The 12,275-nt window shown below is 38.4% G+C and overlaps 1 protein-coding gene across 3 annotated transcripts in view; it reads left to right on the top strand.

The window, feature by feature from the left end:
- LOC121329796 (MOB kinase activator 2-like) overlaps positions 1–12,275 on the top strand; it is a 78,646-nt gene that overhangs the window by 45,900 nt on the left and 20,471 nt on the right. The window lies entirely within an intron of this gene.

Raw genomic sequence — 12,275 nt, 5'->3', positions numbered from 1 at the left:
GGTTTTGATTTTGATCTTCCTGGGATATGTTTGGTATCCAATTTCTCCTTCTAGCACTTGTTCTCACACAGTACAGTACAGTACAACAGCCTGCCCTAAGGTGCTTGGCACCTCCCTTTTTTAATTGCAGTAATCTTGCACTGCTGGCTGAACCTGCCTCCTCTTAAGCAGCGTGCAGTGTGACTGCCTGGTTGTCTTTGTGTTTTTTAGCCAAGCCTGTTCATGGCTTTACTACCTCTTTGACAGACAACCATGCAGCCCATAGTGCATTCATTTAAACAATTTGAGTTGCCTTTGAACAGGGAACCTTTGAAACCTTCGCTAATCACCCTGTCTTCCTATTGATCATCCCGAGCCTTGTTCTTCCAAATGCCTCTGCCAATACCCAGCGGCCCTTGGTGAACTGCTCTCTTAGTGCTTGCATGATCGCATTGATGAAAGGGGACACATGCTGCTATTTTTAAATGCTGGTTGTAACTCTAGAGCCGTTGGCTTTTGTCAGTGCATTGCAAGATATTGAGTGGGCTGGCAAAAAAAATAAAAAAATAAAACCATGTCGTACATTTCAACATTAAATTTCTTAGAAAGCAGTTCCAGCAGCTCTCGGTACGAGTGGTAGTAGTTGTTGGGGAAAATGTTATAGGTAAAATGAAATCACTTCTGCATGATTGCAGGATAATTTCATTTTGTCATTTCCAAGTTCTTGTGTCCCTAACACAAGTGTCTGTGTCATTCCACATGGTAAAATGGCTCTAACAAATATGTTTACAGACTTACAGGAACTGCGTTAACCTTTAAGAAAAACTCAAGCAGACTAACTTCTAATTTTAATTTGTGGGGTAACATTGTAAGAAGTGTAGTCAAGTTGTTTTCCAAAAATGAGTAGAGTTAAACTTGTACTATAGAAACAGTTATGTAACCAGAAGCTGCTGAGGCAGCCCCTTACCCTGTGCTGAGGCAGTGTTCCACACTGGAATTAGGCAGGGCCTGGGTCACTAACTTTGGAATAACGGTGCAGTCTAATCATTTCACCCTTATCAGAAGCTGCAGGCTGCTGTGAACTCAGCTGAGAAAGTTCACAAAGGTATGCTAATAATTCTATCGAACAGGGGGGAGACTGTCTGTCTTGTCAGTGTATCAGAAGACTGCTAGTGGAATGCACTGCTGTGTGAGCACCTGGGTCAAAAGATCTTTGTTGTTCTGTATACCGCTGAAGAATACAGATAGAAAATGGAAGCGGCTGATGATTCTGCTTGAGTTCTCCAGAAACCAGCTGAGCAGCAATCACATGATCTTCACTTCAGCATATGTCTGAGTGCAATAGAGAGGATGGCCTTGTTCCCTCAGTGCTCGGGTATTAAGTACTTCTGAATTGGTATAAGCAGCGTGCAACTGTTCAGTGTTGACCTTCAGAAAGTAAATAAGACTAGTGTATATTATTGGGATGCTGTAGGCTGTTAGTTTTAATATATTAGTTAGTTACTGAAAGTAAGGGAACATTGGGATGTTTGTTTATATGGTACAGAGGCTGTAGCCTAAATCATCCTGACAGGAGATTTCCCTAAACTGTGTTGATATTGGAAAGGTGCATTTGACGACTGAGTCTGGCTCATCTGACTGCACTCTTTATCCTTTACTGTATCACTCACTGTGATTTTTATTTTTTCTGCAGCCAGCCTATGCCAAATAGCTCCCTGTTTTATTTTTCCCTTAAAGGGATTTTGTTTTTACCACAATTGATGGGGTCAGTCACATGGCAGTGCTGTTTTAAAGTGTTTTTAAACCCTAGAGAGAGCTTGATTTGTGTATTAAGACATTTCAGTATTACACACCTTCTGTCTCAGCAAAGCTACAGCATTACAGGCTTTTTGATGTGCTAAATTATATTAATGCAGCCACTATCTGAACTGTGAGAGGCTCGGGATATATGACAGGATGTCCTTACAGCAGGTTCCATGCAGTCTCTGTATTTTAGACAAAGTGATCACTTAATTACAGGGTTATTGTTTATTCTGTACCATTGGCCACTTTTATCTATAGAAATATAAAAATACTGTGTCTCTTTTCAGGAAATTCAAAACTTGACGGAGATGCGTAAGGCTGGAAAAAGAATACCTTGATAATCCGTAATCATGAAGTCTGTAGTCAGAATATATTTCTTTAATTTTTTTTGGGGGGGGGGGGGATATGTAAAGAAATGTATGTACCAGAACAGTATAATACCACTCCACTCATTCTCAATAGTCTTTTACCACTGCATAAGAATGCACTTTAGAAATAATATGGACTGTGCCAGCAATGGTATTGAATTCCTATACTATTTACTGGAATGCTTTAAATAGCCTTTCAAATTCACATCCAACACCTTGATTGCAACTGATTTGTTGATAGGTCCTAATATTAATGGCGGCTTATGTTTGTTAGGGCTAAAAAGATGTAACTTTGCCCATCTTCGTACATTCCCTTCAACACAGTGGATCATCCCTGCTGTGGGCTAACCTTGCCTGGTCTCCTGTCGCACCCAAAACTCCTCCACAAGCTCTCAGCGGAGGAGCGACATTTTAATAACGGCCTTTCCCATATCCCTTCCTCTCCAGAGCTGATGAATGCGTTTCCAGAGAACTCATTTGAAGTGGGTTTTACAGCCTACAGACAGGCAGGTTTGAACACATAACGTTTAGGGACACGTACACTCCATCTCATGGGATCTGTAAGCGGAAAATAAGATTACAGTGTTTCAAGTGTTTTTGTTTTATGTTGTGCTAGTAAACAAAAACAAAAAAAAAAGATCTCAAAGCAGCCTTTTTGAGAATGTGTACTTTTTAACGATCTCCTTATTGGGGAGAGCCATTAAGGATGTTACTGTAGACGCAAGGCATTTATTCAGGGTAGGATAAAACCATTATCATAACTTTGTGGTCTTGGTGTAACCCTGTTCTTTCACTAATGAAGGCCTCCCTTAAATCATTTCACTTGTGCCTTTAACTGAAGGCAGTGTTAACCCCATATAGACCCACTCAAGTGTAACATCAGCTTTACACCTTCTGTTCAAGTTTATGGCTGGGTGAAAACTGAGGCAGAAAAAGACTAATTCTGTGTTACCGTGCTCTCAAGTTTGGAAGTTTTGAAGCATATGAGCAAGTCAGAACTAATGTAGCCCTATCTTCGATATAACTCCAGCTTCTGTAAAATGAGTTTAAAAGTTAATTCTTTTTCATATATGGGAGCAACTTTGAGCCCTGTATGTGCTCTAGTTCAGTCAGCAGGTAGAAACAATTGCTTTTAAATATGGGCTCAACAAGAACGCATGTGTGCAGATCAACATTAGGCAGTGGAAACATAGCATTGCTGCTCCGTCCTAACTCCTAACCACAAGACTACATAACCGGGTTGATAGAGCAGTTTTGTAATCCAGCAGAGCACCGGAGATGACATCACCAAATTAGTTTTGTGCGTCACTTTCTAAACCATTAGGCTATTTTAGTCAGACACCAGGTCCCAGGCCAAACATATTTATTAAGAAACATAATGAAGCCCCATAAAGTTGGCTCCGGGGCAGCTGGTGAACAGAGCAGGCCTTTGTTTCGACCAAGGGGTGTGGTGCAGGCCCTTCAGGTTTTATTGGGAGTGAGGAGAGAGGCCGTACAGTCAGACGCACCCCTTTCTTCGACCACTTGGGCCACTTGTCATCAATTGAGCTCCAAATTGTTTGTGTACTTGGATTCTCATGAAAAGCGACCTCTGTTCTCTGCCTGCCAATCGGACAGACTTTTAAAAACATTAACCTCAGTTCCTGTGTAAATGTGAGGTGCTGCCAGCGTCAATTGGCCCACTGTACACAATAGCCCTCTTTCATTTCTCCAGCCTGCCTTTATAAAAACTTTGCAGCCAACTTAAAGGAATCGCGCTTCCATCAAATCGTTCAGCACATTTAATGTATAGCACTTCCAGTGTTCATTCAAGTGTGGCAGCATTATTTCATTTAGAAAGGGGCCTGTGCTAGAGGAGGGGTCCCACCTGTTGGCTGGATCCCATCTGCATGTCATAAATAGATGAGGCCATTTCTATTTAAAACTGGACTATCCAAAATAGGCTTGTGAAAGCCAGTTGTTTCATGCCTATTGCAAGACTCCTCCAGTTCCACTGCCTGACTGATTCATGTCTTTCATTCAGAGTATTGCTGGTATTTGTTCCTGGATCCCAGCAGTATGTTCATATAAAAGTCACACAAGATTGACCATAACGGCCCTGATGGTTATCGTGTTTTTTTTTTTTTTCCTGATTTAATAATAATGTTTTAAAGACCTTTAACACTGTGACCTTACTTCACTGGATTACTAGAAAGCTATCTGCCTCATATTATTTTTAAATTACTGTTTAAGGCCAGTCTTTCAAGGTTTTACAGAAGTTGCTGAGACTGGTTGAAAGTTTTAAAAGGCACCTACAGTATTTTGTAAACGCGAAAAGACTGGTCATACAAACTAACTGATCAGCAGTGTCCCTCATTTGAGTAGCAAATTGCTATATCCAATGTGTTTAAACCATCAAGCCAATTCAGTTGCACAGAGCCCAGTCCAAATAGATTGATTTAAGAAAAATAGTGAAGCTCCATAAAGTTGGCTTCATCCAACTGGATCTCCTCTGTGCTTTTATTTATTCATTTTAATTTTAATCTGAATGGAATGTGATTGTGATATTGTAACTAAAGCTGAGGGAACACTAAGCCACTGAGGTTTGGAACTTGATTTCAGGAGATTAGATTTCAGGCCAGTGCATTACACATCAGGGGTGACTTGGGGTTTGATACAGCAAACTAGGTCGCCCCAAACTAGGTCTCCTGGAACCAGGTTTCAAGCCACTATTCCAGAAGAAGTGGCTTTGTGTTCCCTCGTATTGCATTCTTTTTTGGCAGCAGTAAAGAGAACAGGGTAGTTCTGTAGTTCAGAGAAAAAAATGGCATAATTTAAAAGGGCATCCTGTATACCTGTGTGTGTCTATATATATATATATATATATATATATATATATATATATATATATATATATATATATATATATATATATATATATATATATATTATTATTATTATTATTATTATTATTTTTTTTTTTTTTACACAATGTGTACTTTTTTTTGTATTCTTCTTTGCCAGTCCTGGCCCTAAATGCATCAAAGTCTTTTAATGTCTTGCACTGCATTACATCACTAGTGCATGATAAGAGCAGCCTGGCATCAGTGACTAGGTGGGGATAGTTAATATCCTCAACTGTACATTTGTTTGCAAAGCTCTTGTCTTGGATAGATGTATTTTTTTTTTGTTTTTGTTGTCTTTTTAAATAGTTGGATATTTGGTCAGAGAGAGAATCCTTTATTCTTCTCTGTGTACTGTAAGGCATGATGCTTGCTTCAGATTAAATACTGTACCTAGCTACCTGTGTGCCAGTTGTAAGAACCATGTAGTACAGTAGGTAAGGTTCCTGGAATGTGTCAGTGGCCCAGCTGAACAGTAGACGCCGTTGTTTACAATACTGTACACCCTAGCGTGATGCTCTGCACAGCCTGTGGTGACAGTAAACAAACGAAACCATCTTGTTGATTTGGTTAGACAAAGTCATTCAGCATCCTAATCAAAAATATTATCTAAGGATCTATGGGTTAGCTTTATACGGTTGTTCTAAAATCAATTTCCCATATCATTATTGCTGACTGGGCATGAGATTATTTGAGTAAACGTTTTGTTATTACTGCAGGCCATTGTAACAGGGTGATATAATAAACTAAATGTTTGCATGCAAAGCTGTTTTTGTTTTTTCTGTATCTTCTTTGACAGCGACAAGCTGTTAACCTTAAAAGAAAATAAGGCATTCTGTACCAAAACAACCCACTGTGCAACTAGCATAGTCAATGTAATTTCTCTACTCGTTGTAGTATCTCTGTGTACAATATCTGTATCCCATGTTGTCTCCTAAGGTCTCTGGTGCTGTGTTGCGGCAGACATATATATGTGTATGTATGTATATATATATATATATATATATATATATATATATATATATATATATATATATATATATAATAACATAAGGAGCAGTCCACATTTTTTAAATTCATTGATGGATAAGTCTGGTCTACTTTTAATGTTTTCAAGCAGATTGGCTTCATCACTGGCATTCACCCATCCGCTTTAACCCTAACCCACCCAGGATACAGTCAGTGTCCCCCAGTTTGAGAACCACTGGCCTAGAGTGAGATTGAACCACATTGAAGTCCTTGCTTCTTTGCCAGCTTCTTGTTTTTAACAAAATGCTGCACGCCTTCCTTTTGGTGAGCAGAGCGCTTGTCTCTGCCTTCCTGATGCTGTGACACCCTAGGCAGCATGACTCACTGACTGGCAGCTCTTTTGGGTTGCTGGAGACTGCCTTGCCAACATGGATCTATCAATTTTTAGTGGAACATAGCAAATACAATTGCTCTGCTAAGACTGTGTGTATTTGTCATCTGCTCCCTGAATTGCAGCATATGGCAGTGATGTACTGTAATAGAAATTGAGAGGTCCAAACTGACTGATTTTCATGCCTTGTGTTGAGGGAATTTGTTGTGCTTTATTTAAGCTTAGTGTCTTGTTCGTAGAATTAAGACTTTCATTCAAATTTAATTTAGTGATGGACTCAGACACTGTCTCCAGGTGCGCTGGGACCCCTCTTTACTGCTATGATTTTGAGTGATTGAATCACACTCCTGATCTGAACACCCCCTGCCATTGTCCTGACAGAAAGAGAGACTGTGCACAGTAAAGTAGGTACTCCACAAAAAAACAGTAGGCTTGATATCAGTGTATTGCTAAAACAGCAGTAAAAGCGTGGAGATTTAAAAAAAACTGAACATGAGTGTAGCAGATTAGTTCTGATTAAGACATTGGAATGTTTGTGAAATAATAGTACTTGGTTTTTTCAATTTGATTCTTATGATTTTAGTGTTTTGTAGTTATATGTTAAGTATTTATAGACTCCGCTATACCTGAATAATACCAAGTGCTAATTTTAATTTAATTTAATTTTTAACAATTAACCTGAAAGGGACAGCTTTTTCATGGAGTGGCCCTGCTTCACAGCACTGTACTGTCTCACTACGGAGTCTGTGAGGGCTCTAATGCCTTCACATGGTCTCAAGCCAATTTCAAGAGATGCCCCCTTTTTAAATGCTTTGTCTGAAGCACATGGTGATTTATAAAGTCAGTACAGCAAGTGATGGGCAAAAGAATTGTACAGGTTGGCAGGCCTGACTGTTCAATGCACTGTGATGGTGGCCAATCCGCGAGCCACACTGCAGCTCCTGGTGAAATTCTGGATGACGCACACTTTGCTGCTCGAATGAGTTCATTATTTTTGTTCTCTGTATTAATTTGTTTTATTGTTCTTTTATTGTCTTCCATTCTCTCTCCTTCAGTTTCTTTTGAGCCTGCATGTTCACTGCAAGGACATTTCGTCACTTGATCTCATGCATATTTTGATCACCTCAAGTGAAAGGAGAAAATGGCATTGAGCAAACCCTCCACAAGTAATAAACAAAAGTATGAGGCTTTAAGCCAGAATGGGAGAATGAGTTTGCTTTCATGTAAAACAGTGTGTCTCATCAACAAGAAATCGTTTACACACTGTTAGACTGTACAAGGCGAGCAACCTCAAACGTCATTATGAAACAAATCAACAATTTTTTTTATCCAACTATCCTCCTGGATCAGACTTGAGGAGAAATGAGCTGGCCTCTAAGAGCACGGCGCAGCAGTCAGTAGATACTCCTTTTTGGTGTTCAGTAAAGAAGCTGATGTAACGACTCAAGCAGGTTTTGTATGGCATGGAATGTCGCTCATGCCAAACGTCCTTATTCAGATGAATGAATCTTTTTATAAAATTGGAGTGCTGTAGCTAGACTAGAGAATGCATGTTTAATGAGCAGGTACTGTGATCCCTTTCAAAATTATCACAAAGCCCTCAAAAGTATTTAATACACGCAGCAGTCATGCAATTTATTTATTTTTTTTTTTTTAAACCAAACTTTCAGATTTTAAAGGGAAGAGCTTGACAAAAAAATCCTTGGTGTTCTTGGTGAAATCAGGGCAGTTCTCATATTTTGAGTCATAACGAAATATATTTCATTTAAAGTGCATATAGTATACAGAAAATAATGGGAAAACACCATAGTGTTACATTTAAAGTTTAATACACTGTAGATCAACAGTACAGTAAAGTGACACACAAGCTGAAGGCTCTGCAATGTTCTCCCTTGTTCTTGTGTATTTTCACTGCCATCAAGAGATAACGACTGCTGTACTGCACAGAGTAAGTACAAGATTCCACTATAATGTTAGAGAGAATTAAAAACAAGTTTAACACAATGCTAGTATTTAAAATGTCTTGCTCGCAAACATTTCATATTTTACAATGTGTGTCTTGCAGCTGTCTGCCATATGAAAATTTTAGGGTCAGAAAGTCTGGCCACCCCTGCACTATGGAAATTGATACGAAACAGAAAAGGTTCCATTAGATAGAACATTTAAAACCACTGAATGTAACTACTGTGCACTTCCTGATTTAGTGGCCATCCGTCAAATTATTTGAAAGGGGGTCAAGTAACTTTCTTATGCACAAAGTAAAAAGGTTAATATTTCTTTTTTAAACGTTTGTCTATTACAAAGTTTCTTTATTAGAACTAATTTATTACAATACCCATAAGGCCACTGACATGATGAGTACAGTGTTGTAGGTCGAGGATAGAAATAAGATTTGAGCCATTCCAGGTTTCACAGGTGGAGTAATTGGGCACAACTGTGTCTAATTATTAGGAAAACCTGCATTGGCTCAAACAGCTATGCAATTGTGAGTCTCTTTCCCAACTCCTGTCAAGACCTGACCCAAAAGATATACATGTACAATAAAATACAATAAATCACTGTACTCCTTTTAACATTTACAATAAGTAAGTATGTTTTTAAACCAGAAATCGTGGTTTGCAGGCTTTATTTGTTTGGTTTGGACCTTTTTAAAAATACATCCTTATTAAAAGACCAGTAGTTAAATTATGTCTAGAAATTTGTCTGACGGGGAACAATACATGTATTCAATAAGCCAGTGTTCCATTTTTAGATTATGACTCATGTCTCTTATAATTACTTTTGTTGGGTTGGCTGGCCTTGTGATTTGACACCAGTAACTGCATTAAAGACTCCAGATTTTATGTTTCCTGCATTTGTTAATAATAAATTTATTTAGAACAAAAGATATCCATTCTCTTTCTGGAACATCTCAAGAAATAGGTTTGATTATACTGTGTTATGAAACCGTAGCCACCGGCAATTGTGTAGACTTTTTCCTTTTTTGGTCTATGAACACTTATGTTTTTAGTTGCTTTTCTTAGTATGGTGTGCCTTTCATTCAGAGAATATTAGCTTTTCCCTGCAGTAACACCTTATTTTCCTTTTTTTGCTAAGTGTATTTTATACTTTTCAACCCCTAATGATCATTAAAAAGGACAAGTTTAATAAAACTTGAGACAGACTTACAGTAACAAAAAATGAACTGGTTAGATCACAGTAGCTTGAAAGCTTTTAATTATGGCAGTGTGGAAATGGGTGGACTAAACCAGACGAATGAACCGTTACCATTAAACCATGTCTGGAATGGAGAGCATGGACATGACATCACTTGGAAGGGATGTGAAACAAAATCTTGACGCCTGAGACTGTAGAATGACCAGTAGTGAACAGTGTTGTACTGTCATGACAGTCTCTATCAATTAGTTGCTTTTTTAACCCTTAAAGGCAAGACTGACGTTACAGTATACTGTATAGCACCAATTAAATTCTTTATCGTAGATTGTTAAATGAAAGAACTTGAAAGAAAAATGAGCTATCAATATTTACTTTTACTGTGGTATTGCTTAACATTTTATGATTCAGATCTTTTTTTTTTAAATGTTGAAGTGCGATGTTAAATGTACTGTACATACAGTTATTAAATACTGAGTCTGGCAGCAGAAATAATCTCCTTAAGTTTTATAAATGGATTGCCCATCAGATATGGAACAATAATTATTCCTGATTATCTAGTAACGATGAAAGAAGGCTTGGTCTGTACAGCTGGGCTTTCCCGCTCAGCCAGTCTGTCTCCTTGTGTCCAATCGGAAGTTGGGAATCGACATGCCTCTTCAGTATGCAAATCCTGCTCTACCCAGAATAAGGTGGCATGAGGGGCCTATAGCCAATTGTGTTCTTTCATTCGCTGCTGCTGCAACTGACAAACCACAAGCTCATAGCCTGTAGCTTGATCTGTTACAGTGAGCACACTGAAAACAGATCCCAACCACATCATTGAACCAATCCACATCACAAAATGCTCCCTTCCCCACACTGAAATTTTTTTATATCATCTCGATAAATTTATATTTTATTCTTACCGGTTTACTACCCTATTACAGTATACGTATTCTGTAGCAAAACAAAAACCCACAACGTGTATTTAAATGTGATCTCCCTGCATGCATAAAAGTTGTTTCTTGTAACTATTGCTTTCAGATTAGAAAATGGCCTGACTATATTAGTTGTAAATGAGTACATCCATTATCTAGGATTCCTACCTACAGTATGGGCACTCTTTCAAGGAGTTTGAAAGCATTAGCTGACACTTCTCTACCAGATGTTGGCCATTGTAGCCCTACACCCCTATAGAAGGTGGCTGGTGGTTCTCATTTTTTTACAACCCCACTGTGTACTGCATAAGAGAGGGAAGCAAGGACTACTTTCAATTATAGGTTTAAAGAAGTGGGTTTAAGGAGACATCTAAGCATGGTAACATTAGAATGTGGAGACAATGCTTTAGTAATTTTGAGCCACCTTATTTTGAGACAGTAAAAAAAGAAAACTTTCTTTGCCTGGTACAGTACTACAGACAGTCACACAAGAACATTGTGGAAGAAGCTGTCGTAAACAGATGGGCACAAATGAAGAATTGTTAGTTTGGTGACTAGGTGACTGAGCTCTCAGTAACATTTTAGTCTGATCAACGTTTCTACCCAGGGAAATTTGCTGGTTTCTTCATTTAGCAACCTTGCTAGTGTTGCTGCTGATTTGCAAGGTTTACCTGTTCAGTGCATCCTGATCTGGGAACATACTGGCCACGCACTTTCATTAGCCTGCCCTGTGTGTCATGTGATGCAAACACTCCAAATCTTTGCAGTTTATTTCCTTCCAGGATGCTACACTGCTGCACAACCACTGGTTTAGTCACGTTCCCTGGAGACAGAGAGAGTGGTACGTGGGTTACCATGGCAGGTGGAGTTTGGGACATTGATAATTCATTTAAGTGACTGGCCAGTTTACTTGCACAAGGAAACAGGTTTAGTCCAATGTGTGCACAACCCATACTTCTCATTTTGCTTTTCTCCTGATTACAAGCTTCTTTAGAGACGGGCGTCTTGCCTGGTTTGGGCTGGAGCAAAAATAAACCAAATCGGTGTCGTGTACATTTTCCTACAGTTGAACCCCGGAAGCGATACTGCACACCCTTTTGTGTAAAAGGGCTGTACCCCACATAACTGATCTCTTATGCAGATCCATTTATATATATATATATATATATATATATATATATATATATATATATATATATATATATATAAAAACCTGTATCTGCTTGTTGGAAGCCAATTTATTGTCACAGTGGACAACATATTGATAATTATTAGGGTTTGTGGTAGGTGCTCTTTTGGCAGGTCCTTACTGATACAGTACTGGATGGTAACATTTGCAACTTTTTTTTTTTTTGTTTATTTATTTTTGCTATTTTTAGATTAAATGCTGATTTGAGGTCTTGTGTCTCCACAGGCAGACAGAGATACATCACCGCCACTCCATGGTGATCTGGCACAACAGTTTATCACAACTGGAGCAAATTTAAGCTACTATTTGCAAAATACGCGATGTTTTTTTTTTTTTATATATAAACTATACTACAGTGCATCCACTGGTACTCGTCCCAATGTAAATAACTGGTAATAACAGAAGTGTTTCTTTATCCACGATGTTAAATACGAATATGATGTGTGTGTATTGCGCTCCCGAACTTATTTTATGTATTTCAGTACAATATAAAAGTTAGAACATAATTGTTCAGTTAAAGTCATTTTAAAAAAAAATATTGAAAAAGTACCTTTATTATGGCGCTATATGAATGAGGCTACCTTGTAATATGCCTTAAGGGGAAAACAAAACTGAACCTAT

The sequence above is a fragment of the Polyodon spathula genome, chromosome 17, assembly GCF_017654505.1.
Source record: "Polyodon spathula isolate WHYD16114869_AA chromosome 17, ASM1765450v1, whole genome shotgun sequence".
NCBI lineage: Eukaryota > Metazoa > Chordata > Actinopteri > Acipenseriformes > Polyodontidae > Polyodon > Polyodon spathula.
This window is presented reverse-complemented; position numbering and strand designations above follow the sequence as displayed.